Source organism: Cervus canadensis, chromosome 22 (assembly GCF_019320065.1).
Source record: "Cervus canadensis isolate Bull #8, Minnesota chromosome 22, ASM1932006v1, whole genome shotgun sequence".
In the NCBI taxonomy this organism is placed as follows: domain Eukaryota; kingdom Metazoa; phylum Chordata; class Mammalia; order Artiodactyla; family Cervidae; genus Cervus; species Cervus canadensis.
The window spans coordinates 23,091,355-23,114,152 of NC_057407.1; the positions used below are offsets into that span (position 1 = coordinate 23,091,355).

Here is a 22,798-nt window from a genome sequence, read left to right on the forward strand (position 1 = left end):
CCATCATGTCGGTGATGCCATCCAACCATCTCATCCTCTTCTGTTCCCTTCTCCTCCCACCTTCAATCTCTCTTAGCATCAGGGTCTTTCCCAATGAGTCAGTTCTTTGCATAAGGTGGCCTAAGTATTGGAGCTCAGCTTCAGCACCAGTCCTTCCAATGAACACCCAGGACTGATTTCCTTTAGGACTGGTTGGATCTTCTTGCAGTCCAAGGGACTCTCAAGAGTCTTCTCCAACACCACAGTTCAAAAGCATCAATTCTTCGGTGCTCAGCTTTCTTTATAGTCCAACTCACTTTCATATGTGACTACTGGAAAAACCATAGTGTTGACTAGATGGGCATTTGTTGGCAAAGTAATGTCTTTGCTTTTTAGTATGTTGTCTAGGTTGGTCATAGTTTCTTCCAAGGAGCAACTGTCTTTTAGTTTCATGGCTGCAGTCACCATCTGCAGTGATTTTGGAGCCCCCCCCCCCCCAAATAAACTCTCTCACTGTTTCCATTGTTTCCCCATCTATTTGCCATGAAGTGACGGGACCAGATGCCATGATCTTAGTTTTTTGAATATTGAGTTTTAAGCCAAACTTTCACTCTCCTCTTTCACTTTCATCAAGAGACTCTTTAGTTCTTCTTTGCTTTCTGCCATAAGGGTGGTGCCATCTTAATATCTGAGGTTATTGATATTTCTTCTGGCAATCTTGATTCCAGCTTGTGCTTCATCTAGCCCAACGTTTCTCATGATGTACTCTGCATATATGTTAAATAAGCAGGATGGCAATATACAGCCTTGATGTACTCCTTTCCCAATTTGTAACCGGTCTGTTGTTCCATGTCCAGTTCTAACTTTTGCTTCTTGACCTGCGTACAGATTTCTCAGGAGGAAGGTCAGGTGGTCTGGTATTCCCATCTCTTGAAGAATTTTCCACAGTTTGTTGGGATCCACACAGTCAAAGGCTTTGGCATAGTCAATAAAGCAGAAGTGGATGTTTTTCTGGAACTCTCTTGCTTTTTTGATAATGGATGTTGGCAATTTGATCTCTGGTTCCTCTGCCTTTTCTAAATCCAGTTTGGATATCTGGAAGTTCATGGTTCACATACTGTTGAAGCCTGGCTTGGAGAATTTTGAGCTAATGCTAGCGTGTGAGATGAGTGCAATTGTGTGGTAGTTTCAACATTCTTTGGGATTGCCTTTCTTTGGGATTGGAATGAAAACTGATCTTTGCCAGTCCTATGGGCACTGCTGAGTTTTCCAAATTTGCTGGCATATTGAGTGCAGCACTTTCACAGCATTATCTTTTAGGATTTGCAATAACTTAACTGGAATTCCATCACCTCCACTAGCTTTGTTCATAGTGATGCTTCCTAAGGCCCATTTGACTTCACATTCCACGATGTTTGGCTCTAGGTGAATGATCACACCATTGTGGTTATCTGGGTCATGAAGATCTTTTTTGTATAGTTCTGTGTATTCTTGCCACCTCTTCTTAATATCATCTGCTTTCACCATTACACATACCATTTCTGTCCTTTATTGTGCCCATCTTTGCATGAAATATTTGTTTGTTGCATGAATAAAGGATTTCTTTAAAGGTAGAAAATATGGATTCCTCATATTTGTAGTCCGTTCATTGTTAAACTCAGTGTCTGTCACCTATTAGGTGACAAATAAATGTAGAATGATTCAAACTAATTTTTTGAATGGGATAGTATTAAAGAAGATGGAATAGCTTAGAGTATCAGTTCTGTGAAGGGCAGTAGTTGGGTATTTTTACTCAAGAAGATCCTTACAAAAGGAAGATCCTTATCTAGCAGTGTTTCCATCTGCAAATATTTTTCAATTCCTTTGTACCTGAGAAATGATCATTAGAGACAGTAATTTAAGAAATGAACCATAAAGGAATGATGAGACTTTCCATATTTTAAAAGCAGTTGTTTGAATATTCCTTTCAATATGTACACTCACAGCTACCTTTCCATGGTCAAGCATTTGTGAGGAAAATCCATCATTAGTTAATTTCCTTATTCATGAGCAAATCATGTATTTATATTATTAGGAAAATGGAATTTATGCTTATAATTGGAGAATAGATTTAAATATACAAATGGATTTTAGTCATTTATTATTATTATTGTTATTGTGTGTGTGTGTGTGTGTGGGTGGGTGGGTGTTAGTCGATCAGTCATGTCTGACTCTTTGTGACCCCGTGGACTGTAGCCCAGCAAGCTCCTCTGCCTGTGAAATTCTCCAAGCACGAATGCTTGTGTAAGGAGCCATTCCCTTCTCCAGTGGGTCTTCCTGACCCAGTGAGTGAACCTGGGCCTCCTAGCCTTTTAAAAAATCTTTTCACAAATATTTCACACAAATAAAATAATCTAGAAATTGAAGATTGACACAGTGAAGATATTTTTTAAAAAATAGCATATTTGGTACATTCATTTTGAGTGCTAAACAGTTCCGCTCAACTCCCCCATATTAAAACAGGTTCAGTATTGTTGTTGTTATGCCACTAAGCTGTGTCCGACTCTTTTTGACCTCATGAACTGTAGTACGCCAGGCTTCCTGTCCTTCACTGTCTCCTGAAGCTTGCTCAAACTCATGAATCCATTGAGCTGGTGATGCCATCTAACATCTCATCCTGTCACCCCCTGCTCCTCTTGCCAATATTAAGTTCTCTAAATTTTAAAAATATTACATATTTTCCATGGCTGTTTTTATATAAACAATCACAATAAAATGCATGTCTCAAGAATGGACTGATTAATGTCATCAGCAATTTACAACATGAAATGGAAATTTGTTCAGTTCCACCCAGGCCACTCCTTTTGCTGCCTGGATGTCACGTTATCCTTGACCGGCACCTTCCTCTTTATAAAGACTCTTCAAGGAACTCTTTCCCCCTACTTATGACTTGCATGTAAAATCATGAGTTACATTCTGTGCTCATTTTATGTTTGTTTTCATGAAGAATGATTGATTATTCCATGGTGTGAAATAATGAATATTCAAGTGACAGGAAATCTGAATTTATGAAACCATTTCTGAAGTTATTAACCACATCAGAATATTTTTGCTGAAATGAATGATACTGCACAAATTGTTGGGGTTAGCTTTGCTTTGCTTCCCTTCCCATGACCCCTTTAAAGTTTATTTGATGGTGTTGGCGGGGGTGTTCCCTCAGGCCCCCTGAAACAAACCTCAACCATGACTGGATGCTCTTTTAATAAAATGTTAGATGGTCATTCGTAATTGTCTTCATTGCAAGATGTCAACTTGTCTGTCCCACATAACCATCAAAATGGCAAAACCGAGTAAAAGTTTCCACAGTTTCCACCACTGGCTTTAACTTCTCCACAGTTAGGTAACCCAGGATATTTCTCAGACGGGAGCCAGATGTCAGCTCACTTCTTCCAACTGCTGGGACAGCGTTTGAGCTCCAGCTTCCTGCCTGTGGATTTTCAGCGAAGTCGGTGCACTTCTATAGCATCACCAGTTCATGAAGCAGCCCAGGAGAGCCCAGGACCACATCAGGATTTTCATGGGCCCCAGGAAGTTTTGCCTTCATGAGCCCTTTCTCTACAAAAACATTAATGATTGTATTTTGTGACTCTCTTGGTATAAAGATGAACATAATCCAATCTGGATTGTGTTTCTTCTACTGATTTTAAAATAAGTGAAGCTATCTTCATGGTTCCCTAAGTGTTGTCCTTCTTGAGCAGATTTGGGAAGCCATACTTCATAGATGTAACATGTACAGTAGTCTCCTATGTACGAACCTTCAAGTTGCAAACTTTGAAAGATGTGAATGTGTGTTCACGTGTCTAATCACATAAGTTAGTTCACATGTCTGGTGTACATTGTCACATGCTTATATCTTCTACAGGTGGTTGCTTTTGTGTACTTTATAGTACTGTATAGAGTGGGATGGCTCAGCCGTAAAGAATCTACCTGCATGCAGGAGATGTGGGTTCGATCCTTGAGTCAGGATTCCCCTGGAGAAGGAAATGGCAACTCACTCCAGTATTCTTGCCTGGAGAGTCCCATGGACAGAGGAGCCTGGTGGACTTCTGTCCATAGGGTCACAAAAAAGCCAGACAGGACTGAGTGGGTCAACAACAATGACTGTACAGAGTACAGCGTTGCAGTGTCGTTATTTGAAGCACAGTAGTCTGGAAGCAATCGTTGGGTTAGTTGGATACCTAGGCTAACTTTGTTGGACTTACAAACAAAATGAACTTAGAAATGTGCTCTCGGAACAGCACTCATTTGTATATAGAGGACTTACTGTATCTGGAACAAGTGAGACTGAGGGGCGGAGATGTTGTAACAATGCAGCTTTACATTTGTTTTCTTCCTATTAAGCTACCAGATACCAGCCACGATTGTAGTAAACACAACAGACACCTGATCTCTTCCACACTTGAATGTTGTACTCAAAAAAGGGGGGATGTAAAGATAATGAGAATAATGTAAAGGTCAATGGTACTTAAAAAAAAGAAAAAGAGAAAAGAAATCACAAACGCTTGAATTTGTTTATGTGACAAATTCTCCTCTTTTCCAGGCCACATCCCACTTGGGAGAACACTGGCTGCTCATGTGTGGCTTGCTAAGTGGTAGCATGTTTCCCTTTCATGTTGATAATGAAGACAGAACAGTCCTTGTTCACTTGGGTGGGGCTCTGCCTGCTTTAAGTGTCTGCAGCACGTGTGCACTTGGGCCAAATTGGATAGATCCTGTGAGCCGAGGCTCAGTTTCCTTGTTTGTAACAAAGGTGTGGAAGAGATGGTCTCTAACGTGCCTACTGCTCTATAACAACTAAGGGAGGCAAGGTAGAATGTATTTTTAAATATTAATGAATTTGATTTAAATCAATTAAGTGGACACAGACTGTGAGTAAATATTGTTTCTTAAATGGAATGTCTTATTCCCTTAACAATTATTTCTTAAATGCCTGCTTAGAATAAATGCAATATGAAATACTGAGGTTGCAAGAAGAAATGCAACAAGCATTGTCCCAGCAGTGCAGACGGAGTGTGAAAATCTGGTGATCAAATACATTGTCCTCTTCTCTACATGTTAGTGTACTGAACATCACAGAGGCCAAGATTTTTATTACTGACTGAAAAATGAAAACAGTCTTTACATTGTATCTTAGGATTAAAAAGTTTAAAAAAAACAAGACCAGAAAGCACACCTTTAGAAGTTAAAGAATGTCATTGAAAACCAAACTGCCGCTATACCCTGAACACTTGAAAACACATTTAAATTATTTCTGTGAATTTGAAAGACTCCTGTGTTTTCCATCTAGGAAGGAATTTGTTCTGTCAACAGGCCAGTAATGTGTCTTGCATTCTGCTGAATTTTTAATATTTTTGTATTTTGTGTTAGAGAGCAAGGGTTATTCTCAAAGGTTGGAATTGAGTTTCATGTTGAATATCTAAGTACCACTTATATCTCACATCACAGAAGAAAAGAATACTAGACCCTGTTTAGTATTCAGTTCTGGAAACATAAGGAAAAAACACACTCCTGCTATATGCTGATAGGTTGTTTTGGCTTATAATAAAATTACTTTTCACTTAGAGCACTTTTCCTCTTAAAGGCTCATAGAATTTCAATGGATGCTTAAGGGACATGTGTATTTCTGTCTGGAATAATTTTTTCAAAAAGGTTATAAAGTTAAGAGTGATGTTTTCATGTATTATTATTTTGCTTCAATTCAAGCATCGTATTGATGCTGTGTCTGCTTATTGTCCCATATTTCTTCCAGAGATCACTGAGTTCCTTCACCTTTTCACCTACTCACTATCAGATCAAATCCCTACCCATGTTTTTCTCAATTCATGGAACGTCTGGGTCTTTTACCCTCAAGCAACAAGTTCTGGCTATAAATTATGAAGAATGTAGTGTTTTTTGAGCACTAATCACAGGAAGAGACAGAATAGTGGAGTACCTGGATCCTGGCTTTAGAGACTGAAAGACCTGGGCTCAGGTCTTAGGTGACCTGTACAAACTGTGACTTTGGGGGAAATTACTGAATCACTCTTTGTGTCTGTTGCATTATCTATAATATTGGGATGTATTACTGTAAAATATACCTTACATGGTTCTTTGAAGATGTGGCAGTTTGAAACATCCCCCCGCCCCCAATTTTTACACATTTCTCTCATCAAGGAGTAAAGTCAATATTTCCTCCTATTTAAGTAAGTGAAAATTGCTCAGTCATGTCTGACCCTTTGTGACCCCATGGACTATATAGTCCATGAATTCTCCAGGGCAGAATACTGGAGTGGATAGCCTTTCCCTTTTCCAGGGGATCTTCCCAACCCAGGGATTGAACCCAGGTCTGCATTGCAGTTGGATTCTTTACCAGCTGAGCCACAAGGGAAGCCCAAGAATACTGGAGTGGGTAGCCTATCCCTCCTCCAGCAGATCTTCCCAACCAAGGAATTGAACTGGGGTCTCCTACATTGCTGGCCAATTCTTTCCCAACTGAGCTATCAGGGAAGCTCCTCCTCCTGCTAATCTAGACCTTACAGTCACTTCACCAATGTCATGTTCTGGAGCCTTAAGAAACTAGCAGCTCCACTTACTATATCTTGGGATGCGTGTTCTAGGAACCCATCCACCACGGCAAGAAGAAGTCCTGGATACTCATTAAAATGAGTGGTGTCTTGTTGCCCTTGGCCATGAGCTCCCAGCTGGCCGCCAGCACCAGCTTGCCAGCCATGCAGTGATACATCCTGAAGGTGGATTCCGCAGTCCCAGTGAAGCTACTCCAACTGACACACCGAGGAACAGACAGGGACCTTCTCTGCTGATTGCTGATTGAGCTCAAAGCTGGTCAGTTGAGTAAGTGATTTTGTGGTTTTAAGCCACTGTGTTTTAGAATGGTTTGTTTTGCAGCAATTTTAATTGGAAAAAAGATTAAATGAGATACTGACATATTCACAGAGGTGAGCACACAGTAATCACTAAAAATTATCTCAAAAAATTTAGAAAAGGCGATTAAACTTGCACTTCAATATCCCAGAGAATGTTAAGGTTAAAAGAACCTTAGAGATTATCTAGTTGAGAGAGGACTAGCTGGCGGTCCAGATGGCTGACAGTGTATTGTGTTTGGTGAATACGTTTTTGCTGAATAATGAATGCTTGTCTAAAAATGCATAAGAGAAGCAGTTTGATAAAATCATATCCACACCAACTGCATTTGAGACACTCTGGTGGTGTTCTTCTATTTCTTTTATTTGGCTTAATTGTGGCATGCAGGGTCTTTAGTTGTGGCATGTGGGCTCTTAGTTGTGGCATGTGGGATCTACGTCCCTGACCAAGGATCAAAACCGAGCCTCCTGCATTGGGAGCCTAGAGTCTTAACCCCTGAACCACCAAGGAAGTTCCTCTTCTGTATTTTTAACATTGGTTCCCACCACTCAATTAGTTTCATGACCCACCGTAAATGCTGATCTAATGTATTTAGAAATAGAGCTTTAAAAATCTTGTAGTTCCATATTGTGAAATAATTGTAGAGAATGCTACTATAAGTCATTAAGTTGTTTTTTAACAGGTTAAAATGTGTTCATCAGAATTAATTTACAGTAGTCTGTAGGAAGGCAATGCAGTTGTTCTAAGGATGCTGTAGTTTTTAAAACATTGAAGTTTCTTTGGAGACTAGGCATTTTTTCCTTAAGAGTTTATAGAGTGGTCATGTTGTTTTGCAGTTGTACCATACTTCTTTTTTTACTGTAAATTTATTAACTAAATCTAGTGACTCCCTTATTCACCATACTTGAGTCCAAATGACCTTTGACTGCTATTAAAATTTATATTTGAATTTATCCTAAAGAGTGATGATTTGAATGTCTAGGTCATTCATAACATGTGCCATAAACTCTGAATGCAGTGCCCCCCAAAAATGACTTACTGAATGTTTTCCATGGCTTAAAATAACTGTAGGATGACTTTGAAGGAACCATTCTTTAACTACATATGTAAATTTTGATGCTGTTCTCAGGGTCTGTGACCTGCATGCTTGACTGCATGCTAGAGTGTATGAAGATGTGTGACTTTGTGCAGCCCTTTGAATCATGCATCCTTATTCTGGTTATTGACACATTTTTAGGAAAGTTTTCTGTAGCTTTGTGGTGAGAAAAGTTTGCATATCAACTTTTACAGAAATGATGGTGAGAGGGTAATTATCCTTAAGATACATTGCAACATTCCTTCTCACTGGAAAAAAAAATCTCTTTGGCAGCTTTATGCTACACTCAAAAAATATTGAAGACATCTTTTCATCCTATATTCAGAAATTGTTGAAATAAAGGCTACATAAATGGAGTTCTAATTAAATGTAATGGATCACAAAACATGGCATAAGGATAAAAAGGAAATTTTATTATAAATGATAAATATGTATTATAAAATAATATAAGCTCTTGGTTTAAAAGAAATCTTTATATAATTGCATCAGATGAAGATTTTTAGTCTCTAGAGCAAATCACAGTTAATCATTTCTACTAATATCCTGGGAACACTTAGAACATATAATATTTTTATGCTAATGCAATGCACACTGCTCACATCCTTCTTTCTTTTGCCTTTTTAATTTAAAATTTATCTTGCAGATCTTTCACATCAGAGTGCATATACTTGCCTCATTATTTTCAACAGATATATATTACTTCATGGTGTATTGAGAGACTCTCTCATCCCACTAACTCAAACAAGGAAGACATTCAGTTATCTTTATTTTTCTTTAGTTCAGCTTCATTTTATTTTAGGATTCTATTCCCCTGCGTTCAATTCAGTTCAGTTCAGTCGCTCAGTCGTGTCCTACTCTTTGCGTCCCCATGAATCGCAGCATGCCAGGCCTCCCTGTCCATCACCAACTCCCGGAGTCTACTCAAACTCATGCCCATCGAGTCGGTGATGCCATCCAGCCATCTCATCCTCTGTCACCCCCTTCTCCTCCTGCCCTCAATCTTTCCCAGCATCAGGGTCTTTTCCAATGAGTCAACTCTTCGCATGAGGTGGCCAAAGTACTGGAGTTTCAGCTTCAGCATCAGTCCTTCCAATGAACACCCAGGACTGATCTCCTTTAGGATGGACTGGTTGGATCTCCTTGCAGTCCAAGGGACTCTCAAGAGTCTTCTCCAATGCCACAGTTCAAAAGCATCAATTCTTCGGTGCTCAGCTTTCTTCACTGTCCAACTCTCATACCCATACATGACCCCTGGAAAAACCATAGCCTTGACCAGATGGACCTTAGTTGGCAAGGTAATGTGTCTCCTTTTTAATATGTGTAGTCCAAACTTAATCTCTGCCAATTCCAAGTCTGACATTTAGTGGAGTTCTATGAGGCTTATGTAGAACAGAGGTTGTGTCTACAGAGTCTTGTCTTTGATTGTTGAGTTTTCATGCTGACAGATGCTGAGGTGTATTTGTCCCATCTGGTCCTCCATCTCTGATCCATGTAGATCTCTGATGATCATCCCTGAGTCCCACCCCAGTCCCATTATATCCTTCGAATCTCCTACGCCCATCTGTGCCACTATCACACATAAGGGATTATTGTGCCATGCTGTGGTTTGGGGGAGATATTGCAGACTCTCTCAGGCCCATCTTTTAGTTGCACCAGGCAGCCATTCCATCCTTACTCTTTGAGCACTATGTCAGGATACTCTTAAAAGGGAGATGGGGATGGGGGAAGGTTTGGTCTTTTCCAGGCATTTACCTAAGAAGCAGATTTTCTTTTCTCTAAGACTCAGCAAAGTAATCTGGCTTTTGCTACTTCCTACCACCAGACTCATCCTTCTGTGGAAGCTCCTTTCCACCTTTTTTATTATACAAATATTAAGTTAGTTATATAATATGTAACAACTTATATACAAGCTCCCCTTCTGACTTCCTTACTTTCCCAAGCCAGGAAGTTTTTTATCTATGGAGAGACAGATAAGTTTTTTCTCATTTACTATACAAGCTTCTAAATATCAGGGTCAAGGCTTTTGAAACTTTTTGAAACTCAAAAGCCAAATGTGTTCTACTTGTTTGACATTTGCATTCTACTCTGCCCTTTGATTTCTGAAGCAAAGCATGCAGTACACCAAAGAGGAAAGAAATGAAAGCAAATAGCCCTCCTCAAAGAGATAATATTGCTAAATGTTATCTCATATATGTGTATTTATAACTCTTTATAGGTAGTAATATATTATCACAGCTACAAGCTACAATAAATATCCTTGCCCATATAGCTTAAAAACTTATGTAAAAATATAATATTGACAATAAAAATCCTAACACTGGAATTCCTGGAAAAAAGAGCAAGGGCAAGTGTGTTGTAAACGTCAATGAACATCACCACATCTCCCCTCCGGAAAGGCTACAAGACCACAATCTTGAGTACAAGTGCCTGTTTCACCTGCTAGGTTTTTATCGCCTATTTAAATTTTTCCCAACCTGTTAGCTGAAAGTATTATCTCTTTATTTTCTGATTCTCCATGTCTCTAATTAAAAGAGAGATTGAGTATATTCTCATAAATGTTCTGGCCTTTTGCACCTGGTGTTCCTTCAATTGCTTTTTTCTATTTGTTCATTTTTTGAGAAAAAAATCAAAGTATAGTTGATTTACAATGGTGTATTTAATTTTTGCTTTACAGAAAAGTGACTCAGTTTTACATATCTATATTCTTTTCATATTATTTTTGATTATGGTTTATCATGGGATATTGAATATAGTCCCCTGTGCCTTACAGCAGGACCTTGTTTAACTATCATGTATATAATGTAATAGTCTGCATCCCTTCAAGTGCTTACAGTTTATGGACGTGAAAAGATGGTGTTAAATAAGCCTAAAGTGTTTAAGTAGAATTTTTTTTCAAGAGTTATACATTGATTGCTTGATATTTGTTTTGGGAGACAGATTGTATAAAATCTAATGCCGCTACTGCTTCCCAGTCTTTTCTGCATTTGACCTCAACTGAGTAACTGTTATACAGGGAGGGTTAGGAGCAAAACAAGTCTGAAGGTGAGAAACTGAGTCACCAACACAGAGGTAATAATTATGCTCCAAAAATGTTATGGTGTCTCCACTCTGCAAACACAGAGCTAGTTCTCATCAAAATGGCATTTAGTCCAATGGTTACATGATAGAGTCATGTGAGACAGCTTACAAAGCCGATGAATGGCCCTTGAGCATGTGTCATTATGCAAAATTCCAATAACTAATTAGCACAATGGATTTTGGTCTCAATTCAAGTGCTGCAGAACATCCATTTCATATGTCCCATGCTGTCACTGCCTCAGAGAATTTCCATTAGAGTAGATTTGCTCCCAGTAAGAATGCCACAGAGAAGCTAAGACATGTAAGAATTTTAGGAGCATTGAATGAGGACCGATTGCCAACTGTGTGATTATTTTTTCAACCCCTTAATCATGTAACATAAAATATCTGACTTCTTTGTCTTCAGATCTTTTCCACCTCTATTTCTTAGATTTTCTATTCGTTGTTGTTATTGTTGTTGTTTAGTTGCCAAGTCGTGTCCAACTCTTTTGCAACCCTTTGGACTCTACCCCAACCAGGTTCCTCTGTCCATGGGATTTCCCAGGCAAGAATGCTGTAGTGGGTTGCCATTTCCTTCTCCAGAGAATCTTCTTGACTCAGAGATCAAACCTGAGTCTCCTGCATTGGCAGGTGTGTTTACCACTGAGCCACCAAGGAAGCCCTTTCGGCTTCATACTTAGCTATTCTTTTTTAACAAAATCAGCATCCTGTCTCCTAGCTAGAAAGTACCTTACAATCTGAGTAATCCCATACAACCACCACCCTTTTATCTTGATAATAGTTGTTACCATGTACTGAAGCCATACTATGTGCCAGGCAATGCTGCCAGGTCATTATCGTTACCCTTTTTTTTAAATAAATAGAGCCTCACACTCAGAGAGGTTGGAAAACTTGCCCAAAGTCAACATTCAGTAAGTTGCAAAATCAGCATTAGCAGATTCTGAGGTCTGATATATTCTGCAAAGGAAAAGGAAGGACATTTTTGTTATGAGATGATGGCATTTCTCAGAATAAATTTTGCTGGATCTGCCACTTAATTGCTAGCAATGCCAAGGCCTCTCTGTACATTACTCTGCCTCTGTATACTTAGCTGTCCCTTCTATGCTCTGACTACTTCTGTTTAATCCCGTTTAAAGATTATAAGGATGAGTAAGGAAGCCTGTGCTGTATGACCCTTAGCTTTTCAAATGTGGAGAAAAATGACTTCTAAGGAATGGAGTGGATTCCTGACTCCTCAACTCATTTTTTGAGCACATTTTCCTTATGGAAATGGCTATAGATGGACCCATTCCTCTGCCTTCTCCTTCTGCCCCCAGAGTCCCGTGACCCATCAACTAATCATAGTTAAGCTAATTTATGAAAAGAACTTGGAAAGAGAATTAACCTGGAGGAGGGGCCTAGAAATAGTCCAAATGTTGTACTTAGACCTGGAAGATGGAGCCCTTTGGAAATATCTTAAAAAGACAAGAGTTTCAGGAAAGCATTACTCTGTAAGTGTAAATTTGACAACCTTCTGGGATAGTACCTTGGCTTGACTGTCACACTCCACAGCCAGTGGTATTAGTGACTGAATTCTATGCTTCATAATTCAGCCTCAAGCAAGCCTGATGGTCATCAGGCCCCTCATTATCCTTATCAGAAGTAAATATAAAATTTCATTTTCAGGGATTTTCAAACAGGGGTATTAGCTTTCATACTATCTGAAGACTTTAGACTGAAGTGACCTGTTTAATGTAATTTCCTCATTTTGCAAAATGTAAGGTTCATAAAAAGGAAAACAGTTTGCCCGGGAGCACACAGAAAAAAAAATTTTTCTATTCATGTTATAATTCCGAAATAATATTTAGAAGAGAATTTCAGTTAAACATTTGTGATCCATATTAGTACATAAATGTTATAGAAAACTCAAGTATCCCTGAGAAGCATTTTTTCCCTTGTCATAGCTAACATTTACTGAACTCACTACAATGCCAATTACAGTATTAATCCTTGTCCTCACTGTCGTTTAGCTTTACAGTAACACTGGGAAGAAGGAAAGTGTATAAATCCCCATTTTATAGGTGAGATAAGAAAGTCTCAGAGATTTCAAGTCATTTGTCAGTGGCTAATGTACAGATCTTTATCGCAGTTTTCAAATTCCAAAGTCATATAGGCTCTTAACTATTGTGATGTGCTGAGCCCCTAGACCACATTTGAAATATTTAAGGGGAATTAAGGGTCCAACCTCAGAGGGCTTGCCTGTACTCTTCCTTCCACTTGGGATACTCTTTCCCTGAATATCCGTGAGGTTTAAACTTTCACTGACCTCAAGTCTCTGCTCAAATGTCACGTTATCAGTGAGGATTTTTCCAGCCACTTTGTAAAATACCCAGCCACTGTACTCCCACATTTCTGATCCCCTTCAGCCTGCCTCATTTTTCTGCATAGAATGTATCACCAGACACATTATGCATGTACTTCTGCATTGTAACCATCTTTCCTCACTAGAAATGTCATTTCTGTAAGGTCAGGAACTTGAATCTGTTCCCTGCATCTCCAGTGCCTGGAGGAGTGCCTTCTAGGAGGAGATGCTCACAGAATATTTGTAGCATAAATGAGTGAGTGAATGAATGAGTCAAACAAGTTCAGATACATCTCTATCATCAGCCTCATACAATATATTTCAGGAGAAGTTGGGGGACTCCAGGAAGTCTAATTTAAAAGGTGTCTGATTGTCTTTTAAAAAATCCAGTACAATAAAAGAAAATTTAATTGTGTCAGTGGCTGGTATTAAAAGCACAGGAGGGCATCCGTTTTTCTTCAAGCCCTGACAGCTGGGAGAAGAATGTACAAGTCTGCTCTCCTTGTCTGTCCTTGCGTTCCCTTCTTCCTTGCATAGCTCTGTGTATTTAAATCATTGCAAATACTCATTCTGAGAAATGTAGAAGCAGCATTTTTTTTCCCTTTTCATAAGCCAACACTTATTCCTAGTGAGTAATGTTTAGCAATGAAATGTCTTTTGACGCTAGTACTTATCAGTGTTTCTGAAATATACAGTATAATTAAATTACTTAGGGGGTGTGCTTTAATCAGGAGCAAATTTAATGAATATTCAAGCTGTTCATTGTTAAGAAATGAAAGAAAGATTGTAGGAATATTTTTATAGCCTCAAAAGTCATCCAGAAGAGGGTGCTAATGTTCTTTATGAAGTACACACACAAGCACACACAGAGACACACACTAAACAAAGCTTTCTTACATAAGTGATCAAGTGATAATAACTCTATACATTGAACATTGAATAGAGAATTTATAAACACAGGCAGTTCAAAAGTAAAAATAATTGCCTAATGATAGCACTGAAGTTTTTAAAAACTGGGACAGTTTATAAAATCTACCTCAGTTTTGGACAGATTAGTTAACAATTAACCATATCACCACCAAAAATAGCATATTTTCTAGCACTCAAAACACCCACCAGAAATAATAGTGATATTTCATTAAATGACTCACCTCTATCAAAAGATGAACAACAGGAAAAAAAGTTTGCTTAAATTATAGCCAATATCTTTTAAATAAAAAATCACACCTTTTGTTTGATTTGTTGCATATTCTTCACTCAAAGGCTTTTCTTTTGAGGGTAGATGAAGATGACTACTAGTTATTGCTTAAATCTGATTCCAGAAAAATCATGTTATAGTTTTTATTCATCAGCTCTAAATGAAAACAGACTTTTAACATTGACATCTTTTCTGGTTCACTTACTCAAAAATGAAATTTCAGAAAGGATGAAATTTTTGTGAAGTAAGTAATTCTCAAAATTCTTTGTACTTGTGCTTTGGAGGTATTCGTTGAAGACAGCCATGGCAAAAACCCTTTTCATTTCTGTTTCCAATGTGCCCTAATTTCTCTTCCTTCTGCTAGGTTTTCTGAGCTGCTGCCTTGATAGTTCAGGCAATTTGTATCTTGATGATTTCTCATTTCTTTGAAGCAGAACAGTCATGTGAACTGTAAATTTTCTTGAGCAAAATAAACGGAAGTAGGAGGAGGTTTTGATGTCTGCCTCAATGAGTTACTTAGAATACAAATGAGAAAAACCATTCCAACCCAGAAAGCTACTTTCACGTTCCGCTATTAGCTTCTAGGCATAGCGGGGTTGAGCGGATATATGCATTACACAAAGCTCAGTATATGGATGGTCTTAAATGAAGTTCCCTTTAGCTTGTAGAACAGGACTCTGATTGGAAGGAAACAATGCCTCTGCCTGAAAGAGGAGTCTATTTAGTCATTCACATACAAAACGCACATGCCATTTTCCAGCCAACATTGACAAGCCAGCTAAAGTGGAGGAACTCAGGCAGATGGCAGAGTGAGAGAACAGTGCAGACACCAAGGAGGCCTGCCACTTTATCTGCCCTTATGCTGAAAGTCACTGCAGCAACTTAACCTGAATTCATCAGCTTGGGTGAGCTGAATCCATCCCTTGACTTTTGCTCTCAGATCCATTCATTCTCTGCCCTTCTCTCCTTGGTTGTGTATTGGAAGATACTGCATTTCCCAGGTTGTCTTGCTTTCAGCTTTTAGATGGATTTAGCTAATGCAAGGCTCTATGTGGAAGCCTGGAGAACCAGAAGGGAAAAAGTCAAAATACCTACCCACCTGCTCTGGTTCAGGTGGCAGCCCCAGTGATGGCTGCAATACCTGTGTGGCTCCAGTTCCTGGAAGATTGTTCACTCCTTCCACGGTCTCAGTTCTCATCAGAAAGGCCCACCAGGGACCTTGAGCTGTGATACAGCCACTTCCTACTTTTCTCGCTCCAGCCCTAGGCTGATAATGGCTCTCTTACTTTTGATAAATGTAGAGTTGCTTCATAGTACTGATCAGTTCCCTAGTTATTCTATCATCTGAGCCCTTTGTACTGGATTCCTTTGGTTTCAAATACTTAAAAGCTCTCTTTTTACTGATATAGAAGACCATCTTTTGTGCTATAGGATATTTGGAGAGGACACACTGCTCTACTTTAGTCCAAATATTTTAATGCATAACTTCTTTAAACCAATCTGGTCAGGCAGTGAAAAAAACAAAGATTTGTTTAAAAATATATCTTCACCACCAGTTGCTGCCTTGCCTCTGCACACACACAACACCCATATATATAACTCTGAAGAACTTACCCCAGTATGACAGTTCTGGGATGGCTATAGTTAACACATTTTTTGTATTATTATTTAGCTTTCACATGTTTATGGATTATTAAATGTATGTCAGGAAAGAAACAACCTTCAAGCTCCACTCTTGAAGAAGGTGTAGTAAGAGACAGAATTACAGATTTAATTGTTTATACCTCACCACTTTGAATATATTATTCCATTGTCTTTAATTCATTGTTCTGTATTCATCTGTGCAGTGGGGATAGTAAGGGTATTTTTTCCCCATCAGATTGTTATGAACATTAAATGAAAGATACTTAAAATACTACCCAGCCCACAGCAACCACTCAAAAATATTAGCTCTTATTGTTGACTGAAAGTCTTTTTCAATCGAATTCCTTTGTGAGAATATGTCTTTTAGTCTCTGGTAGCTTAGAATTTTTCTTGTTTTTGATTTTCTTTTTTTTTTTTTTAAGTTCTCTAATTTGTCTCATTTTATTTTTATTTTTTTTTCAATTATTTTTATTAGTTGGTGGCTAATTACTTCACAACATTGCAGTGGGTTTTGTCATACATTGACATGAATCAGCCATGGATTTACACGTATTCCCCATCCCGATCCCCCCTCCCACATCCCTCTCCACCCGATTCCTCTGGGTCTTCCCAGTGCACCAGGCCTGAGCACTTGTCTCATGCATCCCACCTGGGCTGGTGATCTGTTTCACCATAGATAATATACATGCTGTTCTTTTGAAACATCCCACCCTCGCCTTCTCCCACAGAGTCCAAAAGTCTGTTCTGTACTTCTGTGTCTCCTTTTCTGTTTTGCATATAGGATTATCATTACCATCTTTCTAATTGTTTTTGATTTTCTGAAGTTTTATTACAATGATTCTTTTAGACATGAATTTGTTTTTGTTTGTCCTCAGTGGATCTTGGGATGCTCTTTAAGTCTTAGGATGCCTTAGGTGATTGTTTTTTTTTTTCAATTCTGGAAAATCTTAGCCATTTTCTCTTACAACTTTAGGTCTCCCACATTCACTTTACTTTATCCTAGAACTCCTATCAAGCATATATTAGACCCCATCTTCCTGTTTTACATGCCTCAACTCCTCTTGTTTTTCTCTTCCACACTCTAGGTCAGTTCCTTAGATCTGTGTTCTAATATATACATTATTTTTCTGTATGTATTTGTACTGTTGTTCAACAAGCTAATTGATTTTTAAAAATTGTGATAATTTTATGATGATCATTTAAAGATTTCCATTGTATCCTTTCTCCTTTTGCGAATCTGTTTTTTATACTGTTTTGTGCTTGCTTTATCTCTTTTCACTTTACCTATGTAAACATTTAAAAAATAATTATTTAAAACCTCTTTTAGACAGGTCCATTATTTCTTGTTCTTAATGTACAAATTTTTCTTTATGTTGCACAATCTTATTCTCCATCCCAGTAATTCACTTCCTTCCATGGAATCATCATCGGGTGCTCATCTTTAGCTGAGATTTAATTCCCCAGTTTCCTGAACTGTGGGATTCTCCTAATTGGGTTAGGCTGGCTTTGCCTCTTCTGAGAATTCATGGATTTCAGTTATTCAAGGTCCATTTTTTTGTTAATTTCTCATTTAGGAACACACTGATGACATGAATTTGGACCTGCTCATTCATGTGATAATGGGTTTGAACTTACTGGGTTATTTTCTTCTAGACTCAATCCTGCATATAAGGCAAGCTTCCTTGCTCCTTCCCCCACCTGGCAGGGATGGTGTCTGCCTGTCCCTGTGAATGCTGACTTGTTGCAGATATTGAAACTCTAGTTCCGTGTGTGACTAGCATCTGTGCCCTACACTACCTTCTCTGCACAGGCATCCAAACCCCCAAATGCAGCTACTAGAACCTGTACCTGCTTCTCATAAGACCCTAACACATTTTCACTTAAGCCCCTTATCTTCTTTGATTTTATGTTTGCATTTCTGAAAGTGAGTATTTCTGTCTTCTGGTTTTTAATTTGCATGTATGCACCTTTTACTTTCTTATATAATATTTTATGAATTCAGAATCTATTTCGGAGTGGAGAGTCCTTTCCTCAGTTTTATTCCCTATATTGACTGCAATGAAAGAAAAAGTGCTTGGTGATTACAGAAAGATTCTTTCATAGAGTGTCGCCTATGCAGTCTCAGAACCACCTGAAAGAGGGTGGGGAGATAGTCCACTACCAGACAGAAGAGCCTGCTACCCTTAGCTGATCATAAATCTGTACGGAGTTCATGAAATGATGCAAAGGATTTATTTTCTCATCAATAATGAATTCATTTGGCATGCTTTTGGCTGGAGGTAACAGAAAATTCAACTAAAATTGGCTTAAACACTAAGAAAGACTTATTCTCTTATCAATGTTAGAACTAAAAATGGGGCCATTTCAGAGTGGGTGAACTCAGTGGCTTGACTTCATTATTGCTCCAGCTTAAATTCTTCTTATATTTCTTGCTTTCTCCGCATGGTCATGAGATGACAGCAACAGTCCCCAGCATGTCCACCTAAATATATACCAAGATGGAGGAAATGGAAGAAGGGAACTTATTTCTTCCAAAGATCTCTCTTTTTAAAAGAAAGGAAGAATTTCTAGACGTCCTTGTGGTGTAACCCTCATCTCTAATTAGCTAGAAATATGTTGTAGGCTTCTTCTCAAACCAATCACTGGCAAGGGAAATAGACTTACCCCAAAGGGCAGACATCACGTTAGACTGACTTTGAGGTTGGTATGAGTCCAGGCATCCCTGAAGTACAGGTCTTCCTCACAACTGAACAGTATCAGAAATTTCTTACCTTGGAGATCAGGAAATAGCTCTCGGGCAAGGTCAGGTGCTCAGAGTCGACATTAAGTCCAGATCTGGGCTCTTTTCCTCCTGTGTTTGCCGATTCTGTTTCCTGTCCCAATCCCAGCCCTGCTAAGGCACAAGCAGCCTTTGACACCACCACTGTTTCTGTCTCTGCCCTGTAAGACTGATGGTGAAACCTCATAATCAGTGCTACCTTACAGCCTATGGAAAGCCTAGACGTTTTAACATCTTCACACCGAACCATACATGGGCTAAATAGGGTCCATACTCATCCACGTCCTGCTGTAGAAATTCATCTTTCAGAAGTCCATGGCATTGTCTAGAGGTGCACGCATGGGCATCATCGGATGGGGACAGCATAAAGTCTCATGGCATAGGGGAATGCTACCGCTGTGGGAAAATTAGCTGGTGATGTACTGGTAGGACATGAACAGGGCTTCCATGTGGTGCAAACTAGAGTCCCAGCTGGAAAAGGCTGCATGGCCTGCATTATGAGTAATGCCTCCAAGACACTGTGGATCATGGACCTTTTAGCATGTTTCCTTTACAGCTATCCTCCTCTTGGTTCAATCACTGGACATGTCCTGGGTTATGAGACAGTGCCTTCTAGAACAAGTGCCCTACAGTGAGGTCACTTGTATTTATCAGTCACCTCACTTAATTTCTCCACCTCCAGACCCACCGCCACACCTTGTTTATCCCTCCACACAAAAACTATCCCTTCTTTTATTTCCTTCTAGACTTCAGGGGACCATACATCCAGAGCACAAATCATAAGCCATAGGAAAAACTGTTTCTCTTTCAACGAGTGCAGGAAAAACTCCCTTTAACATTGTCTGTATGATAAGAGAAATCATTTGTTTTTCTCCTAGAGTGTAGACTAGGGAGGTGAGTGCCCTGTTAAAGTGGGATGAATGCTTCTAATACAAAAAAGTGAAAAATATAAATGAGTTAAGTTTTTAGAATAAAATTGCACATTTGTATCCTGTTAAATAAATAAATTCTTCTGTTGCCAGTATTGATTGCTTTGCAAAATATGGCCTTAATCTTTTTTATATTTAAAAAAAAATAGTTTAAAAAAACTCATGAGCAGTGAGGCAGTAAGATATAATGGTATAAATAAACACCTGCCTCATCTCACATAGGTCTGTATAGTCAAAGCTATGGTTTTTCCAGTAATCGTATACGGATGTGAGAGTTGGACCACAAAGAAGGCTGAGCAATGAAGGATGGATGGTTTCAAACTTTGGAGGTGGAGAAGACTGAGCATCCCTTGGACAGCATGGAGATCAAACCAGTCAATCCTAAAGGAAATCAATCCTGTCGATCCTAAAGGAAATTCATTGTAAGAACTGATGCTGAAGCTGAAGCTCCAGTACTGTGTCCACCTGATGTGAAGAGCTGGCTCATTGGCAAAGACCTTGATGCCGGGAAAGATTGAAGGCAGGAGGAGAAGGGGATGACACACGATGACATGGTTGGATGGCATTACCAACTCGATGGACATGAGTTTGAGCAAACTCTGGGAGATGGTGAAGGACAGGGAGGCCTGATATGCTGCAGTCCATGGGTTACAAAGATTCAGACATGACTTAACCAACTGAACAGCAACAACATGTACATATGACTCCGGCCTAATTAAACTGAATCTCCTTAGCCCAATAGGGATAGAAAGAAAGAAATGAGGTTTTTAAGGAGATAAGTCCCTCTCATAATATTTTTCTATAAGTCTTTTAAGCGTTTAACCATTGCTTAACAATGGTAAGACACCTGCGCAACAGCTATTAAGAGGGAGAGAAGGTGGATTTGAAGGAAAGATGCCAGAGTATTAGACGAAAGTGTCCACAAGGACACTTTGTGTTGAGTCCACATCTATAGAGAGCTGGAAAACACATACCACAGCTTACACTCAACGGACAGGAGCCCACACTTTACAACCTAATTCGTGGTCAGTCCCATAGGAAGGTAGTCTGTTTCCCTTCATTCTCTAGAACAATGTCTCTCAATCTTGGTTTTGACCACACCTAAACATCTAAACTCTGAAAGACTTAAACTTTTTGAAAGTTCAAACTAAATTAAATATTATGATTAAAAACATAACAAAGCAGTGATAATTTTAGAATCCAGTCTTTAAATATACCATAACTTCCTTCAAGGTACAAATATACCGAATTATCCTCTACCACCTTTGAAAACTCACTGTTGTGAAATAACATCCTCACTCCTTTGCTCTCTGAAATGATGCCTTTAGGGGACTGTTTGTTTCACTTTGATCCCTATTAAATACAAATAACCTCCAAGAATGGTGAAACATATAACCTCATCAGTCACTAAAATTAAGTGAATAAATGTCAGATCTCTTCTTATTGGAAATCACAGAATTCATTTAATAGTACTACAAATCTGCTGGTACCTAAAACTCCCTGTTTTATAGCTGCCTTTGTGTTTAACCTAACACAGAAGCTGTTTTGTGTGTGTGTGTGTGTGTGTGTGTGCCCATGCTTACATTCGATACCACTGGTTTCTCCCGTTTAAAAATCACTTCAAACTTATACCTTGACAGATGGAAGGAATAATGGTGGGGAGGTAAGTCAGGGGAGATGGAGACTGGAAAAGAAGGAACTGCTGAGGAGGAAAAGGGGCAAAACCAGCAAGGCTAAATAATGTTGCCCCTTCTCCGTGGCAGATTGAAACTGACTCACAGGAAAAAAAAATGGAATTATTTGTTTAAATTGTGCTTTTTTCATTCTTAAAATGAAATAGAGTGGCTTCGAGTTAGGGCAAGATGGTGTAGAAGAGTTTCTCCTTGCTCCTCCCCACCCGATAGAAATATAAACCCTGGAAATAGCACAAGCTTGTAAGAGGAAGGTGAGATGGTTTTCTCAGGACTTAGGAACAAAATGATTGCAGGGTGTCCCCTGACAGGGGCAGATGACCCAGACCCGTTGTATCCTAATCCCTGACCTAACAAGAGAATGCAGCTCAGGTGGCATTCTTCTTCCCTCAGGTGGAAAACGAGTGCTGCTGACAACATCAGCATAAACTGAGCAGACCAAAGTAACACCACAGAGGCTCTGAAAATTAAACTGCCATTGAAACCACAACCCACAAAGTCACCCAAGACTGTCTATGACACCTAAATGGATGACTGCCTGTTAAAATGGAAGATTTCGATGGGACCCAGAGTTCTATCATAATAGACAAAATGAAATAAATGGGAAAAAAATGAAAACAAATAGGCGAAATGTCCACATTACAGCTTGAAATCATGTCATCCCGGTTCAGTTCAGTTCAGTTCAGTTGCTCAGTCGTGTCTGACTCTTTGCGACCCCGTGGATTGCAGCATGCCAGGTTTCCCTGTCCATCACCAATTCCTGGAGCCTACTCAAACTCATGTCCATCATGTCAGTGATACCATCCAACCATCTCATCCTCTGTTGTCCCCTTCTCCTCCTGCCTTCAATCTTTCCCAGCATCAGGGTCTTTTCTAATGAGTCAACTCTTTGCATCAGGTGATCAAAGTATTGAAGTTTCAGCCTCAGCATCAGTCCTTCCAATGAATATTCAGGACTGATTTCCTGTAGGATTGATTGGTTGGATCTCCTTGCAGTCCAAGGGACTCTCAAGAGTCTTCTCCAACACCACAGTTCAAAAGCATCAATTCTTTGGCACACAGCTTTCTTTATAGTCCAACTCTCACATCCATACATGACTACTGGAAAAACCATAGCTTTGACTGGACAGACCTTTCTTGGTAAAGTAATGTCTCTGCTTTTT

General features: G+C 39.1%; 1 long non-coding RNA gene across 1 annotated transcript in view; it reads left to right on the forward strand.

The window, feature by feature from the left end:
- Positions 1-22,358, forward strand: part of LOC122424787 — a 35,289-nt gene extending 12,931 nt beyond the window's left edge. Inside the window, exons 2-3 of the long non-coding RNA XR_006264534.1 lie at positions 6,615-6,849; positions 22,029-22,358. This is a non-coding gene — a long non-coding RNA (uncharacterized LOC122424787). The remainder of the gene's footprint in view (positions 1-6,614; positions 6,850-22,028) is intronic.
- The last annotated feature ends 440 nt before the right edge of the window (positions 22,359-22,798 follow it).